Source organism: Candoia aspera, chromosome 16, assembly GCF_035149785.1.
Source record: "Candoia aspera isolate rCanAsp1 chromosome 16, rCanAsp1.hap2, whole genome shotgun sequence".
NCBI lineage: Eukaryota > Metazoa > Chordata > Lepidosauria > Squamata > Boidae > Candoia > Candoia aspera.
The window spans coordinates 920,613-934,256 of NC_086168.1; the positions used below are offsets into that span (position 1 = coordinate 920,613).

At 48.2% G+C, this 13,644-nt stretch overlaps 1 protein-coding gene across 2 annotated transcripts in view; it reads left to right on the forward strand.

Annotated features, from left to right (window-relative positions):
• The window catches only part of COL5A1 (collagen type V alpha 1 chain), a 234,267-nt gene that overhangs the window by 34,468 nt on the left and 186,155 nt on the right, over positions 1–13,644 (forward strand). The window lies entirely within an intron of this gene.

The window sequence follows — 13,644 nt, forward strand, 5'->3', positions numbered from 1 at the left end:
TGGTTTATTGAAAGAATAGTATGCAGATACAGAGAAAGCTGAGAATGAGCAAAAGCGCGCCAAATACAAACTAAAAACCCTCGCTTCAAACCCGGTTCCACCCTCGCTCGCGCTTAGCAACCACCCCCTCCCAGGTGCTAGCAACCGTTGCCCACATCGGCCTGAGAAAGTAACTTTGGACAGAGTCAATAACCCAAACATACATTCCACAGTTACAGCAAGGAGATTACAGCCTGGCACGGCTGGAAATTTCCACCCAGCAAACACGGATAAGGAAAGTGACATGCGAAACGTTACGATGTATTCAGAACATTGGAACGATGAACATGACAGGTACAGTGTTTACTTGATATAATTTAGCAGGAGTATTACTTATTGCATTTTTATGGTGGGAGCTCCAGATGGCAGACTTGGAGGTCTCCTTCTGTTCCTTTCTCCCTGCTGTAACCATCATGTGAGGCACGTTGGGCTCAAAGTCATCCAGGAGCTTGGCGGTTTAAGGTCTTCCAGGGGCACCCACAGGAGAGATAAAAATGTCAGGATGGCGGTTGCAACTGCGCAGTTGAAGCTCCACCCCTGTGACACACATTAAGAAGGTGGGGCTTCCATCACACAGTCATGGCTACCGTTTTTTATTTTTTTGGCCTCTTCTGTGGATGCCCCAGGGTCTCCCCTAGTTTGTGCAGTGACCCGATTAACATCAGTTTGATATGTTTTAAAATAAATAAATAAGATAAATACATTCCTTTAGGCTGCAGAAGGCAACAACCATTTGAAGGGTACAGCCCCCCTTGTCAGTGACAAAGGCTGGTTGTCTTGAGCAGACCCTCCTGTGAAGCTTCATCTGCAGAGCAAAGATTTTGTCAGCTCCACCCTTCTGTGCAGATTGCAACTTTTAGTATGGTCTTGCCACAGTACTGTAACAACAACTAAAACAACAACAACATAGTATGTGGTTGAAAAATTTGGTTGGTTGACCCCAACCAGTAAGATTAGCTACAATCAAGTGACCATCTTACATTTTGTCCTAGATAGTTCACTCTTGGCCATTTCTGAATTGTGATGATTGGAGAGCAGGGATTCTCAAGAATTCAGTCTTTATAAGAATATGGGTATGAAATGGTCTTCTAAAATGCGGACAAAATATCTCCACCAAATTTTGTTCTCCTCCAACTGTCTGTGACATTTGATAGAGCTCTTGACAGTTCAACTGCATCAAAAGTATAGCTGAGCATGCACAAAGAAATAAAATACTTTGTGAGAAAATGCGCCTTTGAAAATATATTTTGAGGTTTAAAAAAAACCACATATTAATGAAGAGATAAAATATGGATGGTATCCATAGAAGTATATGACAATTATTTGAATCAGAAAAGTTGATCTTCTGTATCCATTGGGTAGCTAATATCTTTCTCTTTCAACCTGTTAGCCATCATTAATTAACAAGGAACGGAGCTTATTGGCATTTCCAAGCTCCTTGCAGAAGTTTTAGGAGAGCAGCAACAGCAAGAAAGGAAATAGTTCACATAATTTCTGACATTTCTCTCTCCTTTTGGCTAAAAGAGTCCACCTTGGGCTTGACGCTTGCTAAGCTGCCTCTTTCCTAGAAGACACGATTATGGATGAAATCACAATCTCAGGCCCACTGAGATGGAGGCTGTTTTGTTGAAAGGGCTTCTAAAGGCTTGCTTCCTTGCAATGGAGTCCCTCCTTTTTCCCCTTGGGAACTCTAAAGGTCATTTGTTAAGCCCTAAACGGGGACACAGTGAAATCTTTTGTCCTGCTCAGGAGGAACAAGGAAAATATCTTGTGGCTTTAGCATCATCTGGAACACTGTCTCATGACTGAAGTATTTAAAGTGGGCCTTCAGTGAAGTTCCATGGGAACTTGGCTGATTATTGGGAGAATCATTCATGGGAAATCCCCAGCCCACCCCCAAGGGTTACCTTTGGTGGATTCCACCTTGGAATTAAAAAATGACCAGTGTCTCAGGGTGGTATTCTCCTTCCAGGTTCAGTGGAAGTGGATAGGAGCATTGAGTTTCTTTGTAGTGATTGGGTTAGGAGACAAATCCACCATTGCTCTGAAAGTGGGAAGGTCTCTTTCCCACTTTCATGAAAGATCTCCTTGAGGAAGCAGGTGGTTTCAACACACCTCCCAAAACAACTAGACTAGGGCCTTTTTTCATAATACCCCACCTTGCTTTTTGTGACAAAAATAAGCCAACAATCTAGGTGAGTGCTGAATTTTGCATGCATATTGTGTTCACCCATGCAGCAAAACCTAATTTCAAGTTGATGAAAGGTGAGGGCTCACTTAACCCGTAGGCTCTGAACCAATGAACCATTTTCTGGTTTAATATGCTGGCCCAAATCCCAAATTTGTCTAGAATTTACTAAAGCACAAACTGCCAACCCATTTTAGCCCCATCTCCTGTACAGTAGAAGCCCATCCCACTGGCTATGTTCACAAAAGAGAGCTCTTCCACCAAAGTCAAATTCCTTGTATGTTTGATCATACTTGGCCAATAAAGTATTGTCTTGTATTGTAGTATTGTATAAGATACATAACCTGGACATTAAATTAATTCAGTCCTGGGTTTGTCCATCGAAGCTGAGTTCACAGAAATCACTCACAGCCAGAATTTTGTTTACTCAAGGTTCATTCTAACAAAACAATGATTTCCTTGATCCTCTTAAGGTGCCGGCCCCCATCACCACCACTGGCAACTTTGGCTGGTCTCCGGAGTGCTCTCAAGGTCAGCCATCATTAGTATTTGGAGGGGGGGAATCATTCAGGCAACTCAGGGCGGGAGACAAGGGAAAGTAAAAACAATATCCTGGAAAAAGGCCACTGTCCCTGGAGACCCTGCAACCTGAACCCTACCTGAGGGAGTCTTCCATTTTAGTGTCCATGTAGCCATCGTGGAGTTGCCCTTCCAAGCAAGAACTGTCCTCTGCAAAGGAGAAGCCGGCTCTCCCCTTTGCCTCCAGCTGGTGGACCTCCCTGCTAAAAGAAGGTGCCAGGCATGTGGATGCCTCCCTGGATCCCAAACAAATCCATTTTCTATGTTTGGACCAATCCCGAATGGCCAAGCAGTCAAATGACAGGCCCCACGCAAGTCCCTGAGCCACCCAAAGTAAAGCAGCCGAGGAAGTTGTCACTACCCAAGGTTAGCACGCCATGCAAGAGCAGCTGCTAGATTTGCCAGTGGCATGGTCCACCCTCTTGCCCCTGCTGCCTTCCGAGAAAATACGAAGGTCGCTGCCTTGTTTGTTTCTCATTTCCTAGGAAGAATGCACAAGAATGCAGAGACCGCCTCTGCTGCATGTCGCCAGCTAGTGTCTTGCAGCCTGTGTTAGCTCCCTGCTTATGAGTAAGTCCTGGAAAATTAATGGTTTGTTTTCTGAGAAACAGAAACTTCAGGGGTCTTGTGGAAATTGTTAGCTGGTTTTCAAGGGCAGGTGAAAAGGCTTGACCAGGCGTCTTTGGGTGGCAAGCCAAAGTTTCAAGCTGGGCATTTCTGCTGGGGAGGAAATTCGTTTAGAGCTTCTGTGCTTTTGACCTTCCATTTTGGTTAGATGAACTGGCCTTGGCTGACTTTAACCATGTCAAAAAGGATTTGACTCTGGAGGAGGGCTTGGCCGGACTTCTGTGGGGGGAGCTGAGTGCCAGCTCGAAATGCAGATTATTTTGCGTATGTGCCACCTTTTGACCAAAAGGCGAATCTCTGGTCATTTTGGCCAATGGCACACTTTTAAATTGCAAGCTATCTTCTCTTCTGGGTAGAAACCAAAGTGTTCCAACTGGTTTTAGCCAGGTAATGTGGCAGTGAGTATCCCACCCGGGTCTGCTCATGTGGATCCAATCATCTGTTCCATCCGAGTTCCCACAGTACATATTTTTGTATGCAGTTTTTTAGCTAAGAAACATTGGGCTGGATTTACACAATATGCTAAATCCTACACTTGGATTAATAAAACATAATTGTTGCATTCACATAACATACAGGGCCCAAAACATTAAACCAGATTCTAGCTTAAAACAGTAGCCTTATTCACAGAACATGCTAAGATAATGGCTACAGGTAAAGTAACTACAGGTAGTCCTTGTTTAACAACCATTTATTTAGTGAAGGTTCAGATTTATGACAGTGCTGGAATAACTGACTTATGACCGGCCCTCACACAACCATCACAGCATCCCCACAGTCATGTGATCACGATTTATGCACTTGGCAACTGGTTTGCATTTATGACCATCGCAGCATCCCATGGTCACGTGATTGCCAATTTTGACCTTCCTGTCTGGCTTCCAGCAGGCAAAATCAATGGGGAACTGTGTGATTCGCTTAATGACCACATGGTTCGCTTAATGCCTGTGGTGATTCACTTAACGACAGCCACAAAAAAGGTCATAAAATCGGGTCAAATTTACCGAATGACCACTTCACTTAGCAACCAAAATTCTGGTCCCAGTTGTGGTCGTTAAGTGAGGAGTACCTGTAATCCATTTTAGCTGAGTGTAATGTGTTGTAAGAAACTTGTCTATTAGATGTCTGTCAGTAAACTCACTGGAGTCTGTGCATTTTAATGCTAGATTCCCTTTCTGGGATCACAAAATTGTGAAGGGGAAGATAATTCATGGTTACCTTCTGAAATATCCCCCAAGCCAAGTTGTGGGAATTATTGGCCCTGACATAAGGAAGGCCTCAGGCTGAACAGGCCTGTTGGGCAAAACAGCTTCGGTTTTCATGCTTTTCCCAGTTGTGTGAATGGTTGTGCATACAGTAAGGCAAAGAAGTTGGCAATTCTTGTTCCAGCATGTCATGTGATAATAGCATATGATGAGGAGAGATTCTGCCTATATTTTTTATTTTTATTTTAGAAATGTGTATTTACTTATATTCTTAGAAAGTAAGAATATAAAGGTGGACAGAAGAATGCCACTAAAGCTGTCAATGTGGTTTCCACTCCAGTTAATACTCTGCCTTGATCAGACATCGCCAGAGGTGATGTCTCCAGTTCTGGCACTGCACCAGACTTAGAACATTTCACAGAAGTTGGAAGGGGTGCAGAAAATGGCACTGAGGAGGGTCAGAGATTTGAGTGCAGAGAGACGGATAGGAGTTGGATGCGTCGGGACAACTGAGAGTGGATGTGATAGTCCTCCTCAAAGAAGTGAAAGGATGTCATGAGATCAAGGTCTGTTCTCTTTTGTTCCAGAGGGCAGGACATGGTTGAATGATTATAACGGATTCAAGTTATAGGCAGGCGGTTTCTGGCTGGATGCAGGGTGCACCTGAAAAGCATCTGGAAGTCAGTGTGAGGAAGTGCAACTCAGATCTCAGGGTGCCTGAACAGAAGGTTTGCCTGTGGCGGTTGGGCACAGGCAAGGCAAGGCAAGGCAAGGCAAGGCAAGGCAAGGCAAGGCAAGGCAAGGCAAGGCAAGGCAAGGCAAGGCAAGGCAAGGCGTTCTCTAACGTGGTGGGATTGTGACTCCCTGAAATGGTAAATGACTTTGCCTAACTTCCCCCCATGAATAAAACAAGCACTTTTATTGAGTTTCGTGTTGGATTAAAATGTAATAATGAAGGGTTAAATTGTATCACAGAAGTTCTCAAAGGTTGTGTAACACAACTGTCCACTGAGGTTTGTGCAGGCAAAGTTGCGAGCAAATGTGACAGCACCCTACTCTCCCTGTGCAAAGTTGGTCAGTTTTTTTTTAAATTGTAACCCTCCACTTTAAGTTGTCGATGACCCCCAGGAGGTCTAGATGCCCAGTCTGAGAAGCGCCGCATCGTCTGGAGATTTCCCGTGTTTGCAGCTGGGCATGTCTGAGGCTGGCTGGCAGGATGGCATTTGGGGTCCTCTGCTTCAGTCCAGGGGGTGCTTTTCTATCGATGCCGAGTGCAAGCTCCGGTTTCTGCTCAGTGTGGTGGATAAAGCAAGCCCCTCGCAAGAGATACGTGATGTGTTTCAGCTTTCAGGTTACACCATCCTCCTTTGGGGTGACAGTGTAGAAGAGGAAGGCTGCTCACATCTGATTAAAGAACATCTGCTTTTGATCAGCACATGGGAAAGGCATGTGCATAAGCAACTTCAAACAGAATTCTTCCCAGTGCACTTGGACTTCCTCCAAGTTTATTACAGCTATTAATTAGCCAAATGACATTTTCTGTCATTACCCCTCTGGCTGTGAAAATCCATGCCTACTTTGGCTTTATGGCCTAGTTAGGATCTTGCATAACTAAACCTGGAAGACAGAAGCAGCACAGCGGGAACGTTCATGCAAATTGTGCAGGGACCTGGAAGCTTGTCAGTCCTTGCCTCTGGAAGAGACCCCCCTCCCCCCATTGCTAGTAATTGTCCTTTTGCATATTAAAGAAGATTTTGGGAGGGGCACTTGGCTGTTCATAGGTGTGTGCTGGATGTCCAATCCTGCAGCATAAAAGGAAAAGCGTTTGTGGGGCCTCAGATGCTGAGCATTGCAGAGGAAATTGGAAGCAAGGACTGGGAGGCAGGGACTGGGGAAGGAAGGCGAGATATGTTGCAGCGGGTGATGGAAATGGGAAGGATGCAAGCACCACGGCAACACAGGGTGAGTGGGCAAAGGTTGAGCAGTTGGCGGAGGGAGTTGTGAGGAGGCTGTGAGAGAGCGTTGTGGGTCTTAGAAGTCACCCTGCAGGGCTGCACTTTTTCCTTGTTGCCCTTGTTTCCTTTGCCAAGTTCAATTGCTTTATTTCCTGGAAAGTCTGAGATTGATTAATTGTTTCCTTCATGAAAGTCCAACTGTTAACTTTTTCTTTTGGATGGTTTATTTGGGCCTGAGCTTAAATTTGCCTGAAGAGGCTGGCGTGAGCCTTGCCCTGTAAGTGCCCTTCTCCAGACTGAAGTCTCCAGGGCAGAAGACAGCCGGCCACTCCGTAGGGCAGCAGAAGCCCTCTCCCGGGGCTGGACCTGCACCAGGCCTTAGAGAAGGTCTTTGTCCTTTATCTCCGCTCCTCCCCTTGCGTTGCCAGTGGTGGCCTCATTCTCCGGGGTTTGTAGAAGTGCACAAAGTTCCACTGCACAAGGTTCATCCAGGCATCCCGCTGGCTGCAACACAAAGATCCCCGTTTAAAGGACTAGATTTACCTTCAGCTGGTCTAGGCTTAAAGTTAGGCTTTTCCTCTTCTCCTCACACAAGTCTTGCATTATGAAAAACGATGGCAACTCACTGTTGATGCTGGTAATGGCATAGCCAGGGTGGGATCTGGATCTGCCCAACTTCCACAGGCCACTTTCCTCTGCGGTGGGTGTGTCCCCTCTCCTCTGGTCCCTGGGCACCGCCTTCCAGCTGTTTTGGCTTGGGCTGCAGGATCAACCGACACCTGGTTCACGTGTGTCTAGTGCTTTCCAGGACTGCTAGTTGGGCTCTCTTCAAAAGTGCTCACCCCAAACTCAAAACGTTGGTGCAAAAACAAAGCAAGCATTGATGGGTCGCTAAACCTGCTGCTTTGGCCATCTGTCAAAACCCACCTCCTTCCCAATCTCTCTGTCCCCCCCCCCCCCGCCACCATTAAGGAGAATAATTGGTGGATATTTTTCCCGTCACCTGGTGATGCTTGGTGGGATGGCAAACCAAACCCATGGAGTCCAGCAATCACTTACCTTAACCGTCCTGTCCCATTTGGCAACATCACTGCTGAGGCAGAAGAGGGCTGGGCTTTTGGGGCAGCGCAGTTTGTGCCTGCAGACCTTCCAGTCTCGAGAACTGGAGAAAAGCCCCTCAATGTGGCCTTGAGGAAGACCCCCCTTGCACCTCTCAGGACTGCTTGCTCAGAAGCAGCTGAGACCCACCAGCACCGTCTTTGCTTGCCCTAAATGGCTGGCTGGCAGCCCCAGTGCCCTCTCTCCATCCTGCATTGCTGTTCAGAGCCTTCCGTAGGAGGGAAACATTCCTGGGCTCAGCTATCACAGGGAAGGGAAGCCGCTGGATTTAGGCCTCTTTCTCTGCCAAGAACTTGCTTGATGATATCTTGCACATTTTTGAAATGGCTCCATGAGTGTCCCTTTAAATCAAGGGGAGGTGCTTTAATATATCCTTTGTACTTTGCTCTTAATTATCCTTTTTGAAATCTCTATCTTGAGTGCCTTCCAAATCTTATGGGAGGTATAATGTAGTTGGGAGCAGATTCCTATTCGTATTTGCCAGTTTCTTTAAAAAAAATGCTGCATGCCTACAGGACATATTAGTTTCTGGTCTGTTAGAAGCTGGATTTTATGATGATGCTGTTGAAGGTTTTAGGACACACTTCTTGCAAAATAATAGTTTTTCTTCCCTCATGTAGCACAAGTTGAAATGCCTTTTGTTAATACAAGTTAGAATAAAATTGCCTCCCTTATTCAGCCTCCTGCTTCCTGTTTGGGCTGAACGTGATCAGCCTCTGCTAGTGGTTCCCAGCATTTCCCTTGCAATTTATTTACTTTCTGATTATCCATGACGATCCCATGGAGAGGGCTCCAAAGGACTGTCAGATGCTTTGCAAACTCAGAGCATAAGAAACCTGACTCAAACGGAAAGCTTCCTTCCACATCCTTACAGCCAAGCTGCCCTTCTCTTCACTGGGAATCCTCTTCCAATGTCAGCCACGTTCCTTTTGGGGAAGTTGTTCCAGGGCTGTATGCAAAGGGCGAACTGGGCCAGGACTGCCACGCAAGAGCCCTGTTTCTTGCAAGACCCCGCCCCCCAAGATTCTCACCTCACCCACATTCTTCCTCCGTGCAGGCATTCCTGGCTGCGCACATCTCTCCCTTCCTCCAGCAGTGAAGAAGAGAAGGGTCTTCATTTTGCTTCCTCTCACGCACTTGCGGTGGATGGTCCAGATCCCCTGAGCCTTTTTCCTAAGTCTCTCGCCAGACTGGTCAGAGCTACACTCCCCGAGGCCGCGGCAGAAAGGGCCTGCTGGCTGTTTTCTTCTCTGGGCGCTGCGATCGTGCCCTTTGCCTTGTGCCCAGCAGGACTAAGGAAACGGGGGGACTGGGCGGAAAGCTCTGGCAGAGCAGATCCTCCCATGTGTGCCCCAGCAGTTGTTCCTCCTCACCTGAAGGTTAAAACTTACTTTAGGTCACGGAGAGACAAGCAACCCTGTGGTATAGCCAGGAGAAATAGAGCATCTCTTCAAAAGGCCGTGCTTCATTGGAGCTATTCTCCCTTTGTTTCTGCAGCTCTATCCTGAGCCTCTTGCCTTAATCCTGGGGCACAGCTGTGAAAGCAGGGCTGCTATTCCAGCCGGATAACTGGTCAGAGTTGATTGGCACATTATTCCTATCAGCTGCAAGGAAGCGTGGAGAGCATCCAGATCAGAATTTGGAGAAAAACGAAACTGGGAGCAGAAAGACAGGATACAATTCCAAGCAATCTTGATAGGACAGAATAGAAAATGGGGCTCAAAAGAACAAAAGAAAAAGAACAGAAAAACTGAATACTGGGTATAAGAGGGAAGTTACCTCGCTTAGTGGAAGCAGCAGCACTTTAGCCAGTCTAGCGTATTGTATAGATCCCGCTAATCCAGGTTTATGTGTGCATTTATGTACTTGATTTCCGTCCTGCTTATGCACCAGGAGCATAAGGTGGATGCTCTGGGGACCTCTTTCATTTTGTCCTTTTGCTTGAGAGAGAAGGACCGACCTGAGTCACTCACCAGACTTCCATGGCTGAAAGTGGACGGAACCGGGTCTCCCCAGTCCTCCAACATGTCAACCACAGCATCACCACCTTTAAAGACTTGCTTTTGGGAGAAGTAATCATTTGCAGATAACACTGCACTAACTGGAGCTCATCTGGAGAACCGGTTCTTGTTTTGGGACCTTTGCGGTTAACAAGGACGTAGACAAAGTGGACTAGACCCAGAAGAAGGCAGTAGAGATGGTCAGGGGACGGGAAAACAACCTTAATGATGGAACTGGGTCAGAGGAGATGGGAGACCTGGCAAAAATTTGCTTGAAACACTCTGTGGGCTCTGTGGAAAATGAAAGCAAGGAGAGTGGGCTACGATTTGTCCACAGTTGCCCTGGAGAATACAGCTAGTTCTAAGCAGGTTGAATCAGTCAAGGTAGTGTTCAGTTGACTGTTAGGAGCCTGTGTGCTTGTGGTTTGAATTTATTGTAGAATTAGGTTTTACTTCAGTTGTTTTCATACATTTTTAATGTTGTTTTGATGTACATTTTGACTGTGTTTTTATATGTTGTTAGCCATCTGGAATTGCTATAGATGGGCGGCCATATAAATCAAATAAACAGACAAGCAAATATTGTAAATACAGAATTCCAGCGCACTCACACAGAAGTATTAAGGGATTCAAAAAAGATCCTTCACATGGTTCCTGTTTGGCCATTTCTGCTCTGATCTTCAGGAACCAATATGTCTGGCGCTCTCAGTGTTTTCATCAGAGAGGTGACAGCTGCACTGAGTGCTGCACAAGCTCCAGCCCTTTGGGGTGTGCGTGTGAAAAGGACTGGGGCTTGCACCACAATGCTGCAGTGCTGCTTGCATCCCTCTGACCCCCTGTGGATGCTGTTGCCCTCTTCTTTTAGTGACACCCACATGTTTCAGAGCACACACCAAGACAGGAGGTTGCGCTGTCACAGAGAAGATCTTCGCTGTGTCCATAAGAGCAAGGAGGAAGTGGACTCTTGTAATAGTTCTTGGGGGCAGCTATCACTCCCAGCGCACCAGTTGCCATCTGGGAGTGTGGCTCTGTCATGGGCCCCTGCCACTGACCAGGGCCAAGGCTGAGTGCTGCTCAGCCACACTGTTCTCTCGGAGCCCTGGTTGCCGGCCACGGCAGGCAGCAGCAGAGGAGACTCGGGGAGGGGGGGGGTCAGCAGGGCACTGGGCTGGGCTCTCCCCTCTCTTCTGAGGCTCAGAGCCCTGGCGAGGTGGGCAGTGGGACTCCCAAAGGTGTAGTGTCAAGCCTTTTGGATGGCCTTCCCCTTTCAGGCTTGACCTGGCAGCTGGATGCACACAGTATTCCCACTTGATTAATTTTAACCCTGGTTGAGTTTGGGGAGCCCTGCACATTGTGCAGACCCAGACCCATGTTGCTGTGCTTGGTGTTGGGCAGCCTTGGCCTGTTCTCTGAAGCTCCAGCACAAAATGTTCAGGCTGGGATGCGCGAATCCACCCTCCAGTGCAGGATCACACAATGTCTCCCAGAGAGGAAGCATCCCAAATGGGGCACCACGGAGCATCCAGTATTGATGTTTCCACCTAGAAAAGCAGCCTACAGACTTGTCATTAGACACGCTGCCTTGCACGCGATTGTCCGATAGCTGTCCCTTGGGATCATCCTCTTTCTGTGGGGAGGGCCGCTTGCAGGCACTGCACGAAGGCGACAAGCCCTTTCTAACCAGCTGGGAATTGGATGGTGTTTTTCTGCATGCCCCAAGAGGTGACCTGAGTTAGCTCTTCTTCAGAGGACCTCTGGCCTTCCTTTCCCCAAAAATCCCTTCCATCCCCAGCCTGTCTGGCTCCAAATAACTCAGCTGCATGGCTGCTTTTGCTGGGTGAAACCAGTTTGGACTGGCTGAGCACCTGGTGTGAACCGGGCCATCTCATTAACCCGGAGTGCAGTTTATATTGTTTAGCTAACCTGGCCTAGAGCCAGTTTGGCCTAGTGGTTAAGGCAGCAGGCTAGAAACCGGGAGGCTGTGAGTTCTAGTCCCGCAATAGGTACGAAGCCAGCGGGGTGACCTGGGGCAGTCCCTCTCCCTCAGCCATGGGAAGAAGCAGGCAAGGGCAAACCACCTCTGAAATCTTGCCAAGAAAACTGCAGGGACTGGTCCGGGCAGTCACCAGGAGCCAACACTGACTCAAAGGCGCCAAACAAACAAACTGGGCTGTTGAAGACCCTTCAGTTAAGGATGGCTTTGCTGACGTTAAGCCTCCCTGTGTTTCCTTATGCCAGTGGATAATGCTGGTAGGTTACTTGCACCTCTACAAACGTCTTCTCGGATAGAAAGTTTGAATGTGGATGCTCAGTTTCCTCTCTGTCCTTAAGATGGCCAATGTACTTAACGAAGATGCTCATATCCTTTTAAATAATGGTTCCTCTGGCATCTGTTACTGTTTATTAGGCTTTGCTTTTTCATAATGGCTTCCTGAGGCAGTGTTTGTTTCATTAAAATGAGAAAAGAAGTTTTGTCAAAACTATCCACGGTATTTTTCTCTCTCTGGAGTGGTTCCTCGCAGGGCTATTTTTACTGATTCTGCAGTGACCCCATAAAAGCAGGGGGGACATAAGGGGGGGCTGCCCTTCTGCCAGGCAGCCAGGAGGAGGTGAGCTTGCCCTGAGCCGCCATCCAAAGGGGGCCGGGAGACCTCACCCAGCTCTTTTGAGCAGGCAAGATGACCTAAGGGAAAGATGCAGAACAGCCCCCCCTGCCGCCACCACCCCCGGATGGTGTTCTTGGGTTCTGGAGATCCTTGGCCATCTTTGAGATGATTGGTCAACGAAGGGAGGATCCACTCTGAAGTGGCTGGGTGAGTGTCCTCCCTGTGCCCACCCCAAGTGGTCTGATCCTGGCCTCTGGGGACCCTCTTCCCGCAGATCAAGGCTCTTCCGCACGTCTCACCCTCACTGGGTGGCTTTAAGGCAGCACGCCCTCCCGCCAGGTCTCCGCCAGTTTGAGGGTGCCCTGTTCCAACTGGGACCAGCCACCTGGCGGCCATGCGGGGCCGGGGCCACAAAGGTGTTTCCGTGGTAATCCCTGGAGTTAGAAGCCTAGACTGGAGACCCTGGTCCGTGCTGGCATGAAGGGGGGGGGGTGCCTTCAGGAGGCCATCTGGTCAAAAGGAAAAGATCATTAAACACAGAAATGAAAACGTGAGCCTGTTGAACCCTGTGCCTGTCCAGGTAGCTGCAGACGGCTTCCTGGCATGGCCAGGAGCAAGAGATGCTGATGGCCCCGGGCTGGCGCTTGACTGGTTTGCAGCTGCCCCCCCCCACCCCATGGTTGCCCCTTGCGGTGGTTGGGGGGTAGGAAGGGACCTTTGCTGCCGTGCCCGGCTGCACAGCCTGCCATTGGGCCCTGGGGCTCCTCCCCAGCTGCCCCCTGCCCAAAACGTCCCTGGCTGAGGATGCTGGGGAGGCGCCTGAATGGCAGGGCAGAGAGGGCGAGGCCCACGGCTAGTCACGGGGACCCCCACGTGACCGATTAATCCTGGAATCCTGGTGTTGGAAGGCGCCTCAGCAGCCATCTAGTCTGACCCCCTGCTGCTGCATGACTCACTAGAGCACGTTGGAAAGATGGCCGTCCAGCTTCTGATCAAAGCCCTCCAGTGAAGAGGAATATGAGGCAACCTAATGCATTTCTTCCAGTGCTTTCTGACTTAGATGTTTAATTTTTATAAATAGATATTACCATCATCTTGCTTTTAGCTGCTTGGTAAAGTTGTCAGAGTTAGATGTACAAAATGGGGAATGAAGAATGGGAAAATCTGTCAGAATATTTTATGTATGTTAAATGGATAAACTCAGGAAAAACTTGCTCCATTATATTGGCTGTACCACACACTTTGTTCCTCTTTGAAATTGTCCCTCCCTCCCTCCCTCCCTCCCTTTGAAATAAAGTTGTGTTGATCGGGCTGTGCAGTGGATTA